At 32.8% G+C, this 8446-nt stretch overlaps 1 long non-coding RNA gene across 1 annotated transcript; it reads left to right on the top strand.

The window, feature by feature from the left end:
• Positions 1-6303: 6303 nt before the first annotated feature.
• Positions 6304-7878, top strand: LOC123531474 (uncharacterized). The gene is made up of 2 exons (XR_006682429.2): positions 6304-6607; positions 7642-7878. It is a non-coding gene; the product is annotated as an uncharacterized LOC123531474 (long non-coding RNA).
• The last annotated feature ends 568 nt before the right edge of the window (positions 7879-8446 follow it).

Raw genomic sequence — 8446 nt, 5'->3', positions numbered from 1 at the left:
TGTGTAACCCTCTGGCTTTTCCTACCGCAGCAACAATTTTCATTTTATCAGTCACTGCATGAAGACGTTAACCAAATGTTATAAACAAAAAAGGATGCACGTGTTGTTTCATTTTATGGTATAAAAATATAGCCAATGCACCATAAAGAAAGAAAAAACATTAATGTATGGTAGTGTGTGTATGTGATTATGTGTAATAGAGTACCATGACCCTGTTGAAGAAATGCTAGCATATTTCACTCGCCCATTTCTCACGTAAATCCCTGGTTCGATAAATGCCTGTTACGCATATTAATAAATTGAATGTTTATTTTGAATCGTGCAGAATCACCTTTTTCCTAGCTTTATCATTGAAAACGTAGCAATTTTTGAATGATATCAGCCAATCACTGCTAAAGAGTTACAATACTATAGCAGTATCAACTGTATATACGAGGATTTTTACTCGGCGAAAGAAGGAAGTTGAAGGCGCTCGTGTTACTAGTTCCAATAAAAAAAACACATAAAAGAAGAACATTTGCATTTTGGATGAAACATTTCAATATCTCCACGACAATAGTTTAAGAAACATTCAACTTAATCTGTAGTTCTCTTAAAGTGACAAAAATATATTTGACACATTTTTCACAGTAAAGTGAACATATGTATTGCTCCGTTATATTGCAATAATTCTAAAGGAGAAACAAACCTGTTATAAAATATGGTGTACACTAAAAGTCAATTATAATTTGACAATATTACCATGTTAAAGCGTATATTAATTTCTTCAACAAACCTGCTATCAAATTGACGGTCACGTCCCAAATGTACAAGTGATATTACGTTTCCAATTACTAAATTTAAAAATAAGTGCGAGTACTTCTCCCTGGAATTATTAGTCAGTTCTTCTGGCGTTGTTTGATAAAATTATTTGAAGGATGCGATGCGTGTTTAATATGCCATAGAGAGACATTTATTTATTGCAATTTCTGCACGGTAACACTTCACCGGTTTCACTTGGAGTACAGCGTTTTTAGAAACTTAATTTGCTAAAAAATTTCAAATGTTTGTATCCTTTTTTATAATAATTATATAGAAAGTTAACCTATATAAACGTATTCACTTTTAGCAAGTTCTTTAAAATAATTAACAGAAAAAAGTTCTGATAATAGAATCAAGTTATCTAGCGAACCTTTCCAAAAATTATAGGTTTATTATATTCTAAATAATACAAACACTGAAAACTGCAGCGAATGGTATTGATGTTATCTCGCCTTCTACAAGTTTCTTGTATTTCTATTGGTCAATAGACATCACGTGCAGACAGGATATTTTTTGTATACTGCTAGTAATTTTCCGATATTAATTTTTGTTTAAACAATATGGCTTCCGCATCGCTGGTTTAATTGAATCGAGTCAAATAATATAGTTCCAGCTAGATATATTTTCAGAGAGTACATTTAGTGTTTTAGTGCCGGATATGGATTTCCTCGACAGCGTATATCCCGTGTTCGGTCACTAACAAGCTAAGCAATTAATATTATTATGTAACAAGATATAGTTAATAAGGCCGTAAATTGAGGATAAATGTGTATTTGTGGAAGATTAATTGTATTTTTTAGATGTCATATGACATTTATTAGCATGCTAAATAAATAATGATGTTTAGCAATTACGCTGATGATTAGGATAAACATGATTCTCCGTGTATCACAAAATGATTGAATAATAATAGAGCCAATGGTTTAGGTTAAATGCACATTTGGCAATGCGATATCTCTTGGATAAGAATAGCCTAACACGTGCTGAATTGATAAAATAATCAATGATTTTATTTTCTTCGTTGAAATTGTCTTCATGTTATTATACTGGTATTGTAACATCTTTCGATTTACTAGTTTTAACAGGGTCTCTATTTCATTGTTTGAGGAGACAATGTTAATCGCAGCGCTGGTTGTAAGTTCGAACTAAAATAGCAAACAATGTCCTTAAGAGTTATTAAGTGACTATCAGTATAATGTTCTAATAGTAACAATGATTACGTTGGCTAAAGCGACTAAGCAGACAAAAATAACTTCATAATGCCGTCTGTAGTGTTTTTATGTTTTAAAAAATATTATCTTTCTTCAAGAAGCTGATGGAATCTGCTCTATGGAGGGATCACGACGTCTCAATTATTACGCAATTACAATTATTACACAATTACTACGTGCCGATACGTATTTACAACACAAATTCTGGTAAAAAGCATTTTTAAATACGAAAAGTATGGCAAAATATTCGATAAATTTACAGCTAGAAATATCAAGGTTCATCTAATAGTACATATCATTCATATACTTTAAATACCACTTCACTGCAAGGTCTTATATATAGCAAACTGCAAGGGAGAATTTCACTTTTATTGTATCTATGTACTTTTAATAAAGTCGTTTTAGATGTGGATGTGCCTCGTTTGTTATCCCATGGGATATGTATTTTTCAGTTACTAATATTTGTTAAAAAACGTCAAGTCATACTTAGTTTATGTAATCAATGTTAAATTAATAAAGTGTATCGAGGCTGCTTCCGTAGTTCGAATCGCTGGCTTTGAATTACTTGCATCGCCCCAATGCGGGTTCGAAAGTTCCCTTTGGGATGTAGAATTTTTTTAGAAGCCATGCACTTGGCTTACAGACGGTTGGTGGTTATACCAAGGACCTAATGCTCGGAGAGGACCTAGATTGGTTCTATCACAATTAAAATTTAGAAGGTCGCAATAATGCGACGTTAAGTGCAAGAAAACAAATAATCAAATATAATCAAAAATGGAAAAGTCCTATATTTGGATACTCTGTTTGTTTTATAAAGTTTTAGTAATAAGAAATTTTGATAAAAAATATTTAATGTGTGTTGCATCAAAGTGTATTATGATACTTTATTGCACAAGTAAGATCTTTAAGTCCATTTTAATCTCTAAAACAAAATGTCTTCAGAATCTTCTTTGAAACGTCTAAGGATTTATAGGCTGTACAGTAGTAAATAAATTTGCTATATCTTCTATACAGAGAATATTAGGTTACTGTCTTATAAATTCAAATTTATTACACTTTTATCGTTTCGTAGACGAACCTAATAAATTTAAATTTATAAGACAGTAACCTAATGTTCCATTTATCGTACCGTCTGATTTAATCACTTTTACTAAACAATCATTAGTAGGTATCTAATTCAACAACAGTTTAAAAATCAGTACGCCACTGATATGTGTGGCCAATTTACACAGCCTCTTTGTATTGATTTGTAATTGATCTTTAATATTCCTAACATTATGAAATACAAGAGAAAAAATTAACTTAAAGGCTAACCTCAGTTTTGCACCCGGCGACTTATATAATGAAATAACTTGAATTTGCTGCCAAGTGAAGTTTTACCTAACGTTCAGTAGCTACTCGGTCAAACAATCGTTAGACCTGCCACTTGAAAGCTAAATAGGTACCCGTTTCCCGACGATTCAATATTTGCAAATTTCAGTTTGATCCTCGGTCGCGGCCGATATCTGGAATTTTATGCGTGCTACTTGATTTACAAAGATGATACTGTTTTTTCAAGCCGTTTCAGAAAACGAATGATGCTTGGCAGGTAGATATAATACCTGTTAAGTTCATTTCAGAAATGAACTTTCGTCGACTACATGTAACAGCACTAAAACACATCCTAGTAAGAGCATAGTCAGTACCGTTTGTAGTGAGCACACAATTAAGGCTAAATGGTTATATCTTTGAAGTGCGTAATGTATTTCTATTCGACATATTATTGCTTTATAAGATGACTTAATGTCTTTATCATGCGTTGGAAGGTAACAAAGTTTTTATCATTTGGACAGAAGTGTACACTGTTTCTGTTTGTTCGATGAAAAACAAGTTCAAAACAGCCATTACTGGTGTTCTGTCCAGAAAATAGAATTTCCTTGGCGGTTTACAGTAGTTATTTATCGGAACCTTGATTTATGATCTGATCACGCGAGGTCAAACTCAGTTTGCTGGCCAGGTCTGTTTCTTGCATATTTTTACGTGACAAAGCGTCTGAATAGGGCTTGCTAACTATTGATTTAAAACATAGATATTTCAAAAGTACTACCGACCAAAATCCTATGACTTACGGGTTAGCCTGTAAACTTTTCAACGATTCATGTAACTAGTGTACTATATGAATCGATCGACACTCGTTAGTTTAATTACTGTATTAAACAAATGTATTTCCACGATATTATATATACGAAAGCTAGGAAAAACACCTTTCTCAGTGATTATCATATTAAAATATGTATCGCTTTATCTTAGTTTTATAAAATAGGGTTATTTTAATAGTAGCTTGATCTTGGATGCTGTATTCGGCTCGATGGAATTTTGCTATGTATGATAACATGAGGCGCGCAAGCACCGAGTGTAATCTGTTCTGGCTAAATCCACGGGAGCCGAATACAAAATCCCAGATCTAGCAACTGTTATTATGACCTTTTTATGATATACCTCAACCTTTTTGTCTGTCGTTTTGCAATCAAACGAAATCTTCAATGTTTTAACAATTTAGCAATGTTAAAATAGAACTGAGTGTAAGTTTTTGTGTGCGCTATTTATAGAACTCTGTCAGGTCATGCATATTAAATGAAAATAGTCCGGCAACATACAAAAGGTACAATACGGATTTTTTCTGCCAATTCATATTTACTTGTAAAATACAAGCCGTGTTTTGACAGAATTTATATAGGTATATAATAATATATTTATACGAATATGTAAAGGTGTATTATAACCTTACTTGCACCAGAACAAACCAGGGATGTGCCTAATTATAATTCAATTGAAAATGGAAGAACAACTTCAAACTGGTTTTTAATTTATTTCCAACTAGTTTCGGCTTTTAATGCCTTCATCAGGGGTATAATGTTTACAAGCAATAACGTTGATGAAGTTACAAATTTTGATCTAATTGAAAATAATGCATAATTAGGACAAAATATAAATTAAAGTAATTGAAATTAATTAATTACTGACTTAGATTTGGGTTGTAATTGTCAACTAAATCTAATTACTTCCAATTACTTTGGCTTTTTTACTGATCAATGGGCGTGTGAAATTTTCACAGTGACAGTAAATAGCTGACAGGTATTGTTGTAGCAACAATCAGGTGTTAGAGGTGTTAATCCCTATTCAGTTCTGTTAAGTGTTATCACTGGGTGAACATTTTAGTCACTAAACCTAATAATTAGGAATGTACAAAAAACTGATATTGAAACTTGTCATTCTGTCGTGTTATTACACATATTGCACATTATGAATGTCAATGTGTACATTTGCTGATACAACCTGAATGGCTGAATTTCAATATGTTTTCTTGCTGACATTTGCTGATATCATGTATTAGGTAAATGATTTGATTTGCTGCTTTTATGCACATTTGTCAAAAAAGCTTTGAATGGTAAATAATTATGTTGAATAATAAAAATTGTTTTGCAAATGACTGAATTGTTAGAGATAAAATAATAATTAATAATAATTAATTACTTTTGGCAAAATAATTGTAATCAATTAATTACTTTTTGAAAATGGCTTGTAATTTAATTTAATTTAATTAGCAATTTTCTCAATGTAATTGGAATTAATTAATTATTTTTGAAATTAATTAGGCACATCCCTGGAACAAATTATATCAAATGTATATTAACTATAACGAATACCTGATTAGTACCTGACTGATATCAAGTACCCTCATTTTATGCATATACAATGTACAGGGTTAAAAACTAGGTAAATAATTATTTTCGACATATAAAAGAAACTTTCACAAATATAAGCTTATTAAATATTTCAAGTTTCCCAATTCCAGGAGCATATGATTGTCACTTTCTTTCTCCGTCTGCATTCCGCCCGTCACGTGTATTTTCCAGAAAATGTATTAAAAGAGAAGATATTTCAAGAACTAAACGAAACTCAGAAAGTGGATAGATGGCAACGAGACCAAAAACAGAGAGCAAATATTCCTAACTCTACTTTGAATAGCTTGCAAATGATGTACATTCTATACTCATTTTCCATTGTCTGGAGCATACCTATTAAAGCACTGAATAATATCCATATACATGTATGTACACATTTTATTTAATATTGTTAAGATAAGAAGCTATGATTTGGGTCAAACTGCTTCTTATTTGGAAGTTTAATGGACAAAGATCAAGACAAAAGGCTTGCATTTAGCTATTTCATATACTTGTTAAGCAGACAACTCAATGCAGAATGTATATCTGTATTTTGTTGTGATATATTTTAACAACAAAAGCATAACACAAAAATATTTGAAAAAAAGAGAATATGTATTTTGTTAATTAATTAATTCATTGTTCTTTTTTTAAATTAATATGAAGACTACAGTCTACATTGAAACCTCTATTGCGTGTCTGTTGTTGTACTTTAAATTAGTTCTTACATAAAAAGTTTAATCAGTTTTGAATTTCATGTGCACGCTACCTCTACTATTATATATTATTTGCGACAGCGTTCAGTTGTATGCTTGCTCGTCGAAACCAGGAATATGAAATTTTACGTTGTGGCTTTGCTGCTGGTACTTGCGCTTGTGACAGAATCTACACGTAAGTACAATTACTTATACACTATGGACAATAACTTGTAAATATGTCACAGCGAAACGCCAAATGCTTAACCCTTACCCTGCTAAATTTCTATAATGAACTTATCCACCTTTCAATTTGGACAGTACTATTAACTGTTAAAAGGGATTAATACCAAAAAGATACTTACTGAGTGGCGAACAGTGCAGGTCATGATCAGATTTCACGGATGTGCAGGCTGATCAGGATCTGCATTGGTCGCAAAGGCAGACTCAATTGTGTCCAGCATGATAAGGGTTAATGCATCATTTGTTGTTTTGTTTGTATTTATTATAATAAGCTTTACTTAAATAACCTTATTTAGTGGCTCTTTTTTGACACAGCCGAATTCCGGGATCGTGTCTGTTCCCAGAAAAATTAGTATTCGGAAATCTTACACTGAATTTCGAACTTGACGCTTTTATGAACGCAAATGTAGTTCAAGACCCAAAGTCACGGTCGCTTACGCATACCTTGTAAGTTTAAAACCAATCTGACAACTGCGTCTGGGAGTCGTCTCCTTCTACCCGTGCGACATGGGTTCGAATCCCGCCTCAGGCACTTGGGATCATAAAATTCTATCCTCGTCAATTTCTGTTACGCTCTTAGGTCGTAAGATGGGGGCTCGTCCGTTATACGGACCTTATCTAGTGCCTAAAATGGCACTTTCTATGCTAAAATGGCATTCACGTCATCAAAATGATGACTCCTTTGAAGAGGGGAAGAGTTACGGTCGCTTACGCATACCTTGTAAGTTTAAAACAATTTTCTGACAACTGCGTCACAGAGTCGACCCTTTTCCTCAGTGACACTTGGGAGTTTTCATTTTAAAATTCTATCCTCTTCAATTTCTGTTACGCTCTTACGTCGTAAGATAAGCTTGAAGCTTCCATCACAGTTGAGTTTAAATCAATAAGTATAAACTAGTAAACTAAAAGCATAAAGTTTAAACCAACATAAAATGGAAGCTGACTTTGTCACTGTCTGAAGTAACATACGTATTTAATTCTTTTCAGCATCAAATAAAGATTTGCCTAATAAAGCAGCCCGAAGTAGATATGTTAACATCTCGGGTCCTCCCAGTGTAAGTGGGAATCGGAAGGTAGTAAATTCTGTAAACAAGGATAGGATCCTGTATAGGATGCGTGACGAATATTCTGGACTATTTGGACGCTAGATTGCCAATGAGAAACTTAATTTGGAGATGGTCATTGTTACTGACGAACCGATAGCTAAATAAATTGTTTAAGTAATGTTTGCTTGTGTTACCATGCATCCTGTCCCTGCTTTTTCCTCTACTTGTATCACGAAAAGTACTGAAAACAACTATTAATTTTCGGTCTCATAAACTGACAGTTTCAGTACAAGTTATAAAGTCCCGTTATCCAAGTATGTCATCTATGGTAAGTGCAGGAAACTCATTCGGCTAGTCGCAGCATGTTACTCCATGTACACTAGAAAGTCCCAATGCCTCTGTTTTAAGATACAGAAGGTCCACATCTTTATATTGCAAAACAATTTTAGTATTTCTCTGGTAATACATATCAAGATTCCTAGGCAATCCATTCCAATTAATTATAATATTCACTTCTCATTAGATCAGATCGCCGAAAATTTAAATGAGTACGGTCATCTAAATGTAATTCAATGGAATTTGAGGAACATTCAACTTACCAATTATCTTTAGAAACAGAGAAAGGAATGTTCTTGGCAACATCCGCTGTCGATATGAGATCTGACAAACATACCTTTGCTTTACAAAAACATTATATATATTCAGGCGCTGCTTTATTTCTTATAATTAAGTTCATTCATATTGCA

The sequence above is a fragment of the Mercenaria mercenaria genome, chromosome 11, assembly GCF_021730395.1.
Source record: "Mercenaria mercenaria strain notata chromosome 11, MADL_Memer_1, whole genome shotgun sequence".
In the NCBI taxonomy this organism is placed as follows: domain Eukaryota; kingdom Metazoa; phylum Mollusca; class Bivalvia; order Venerida; family Veneridae; genus Mercenaria; species Mercenaria mercenaria.
The sequence above is the reverse complement of the archived record's forward strand: the minus strand, read 5'-3'. Positions and strand labels throughout refer to the sequence as shown.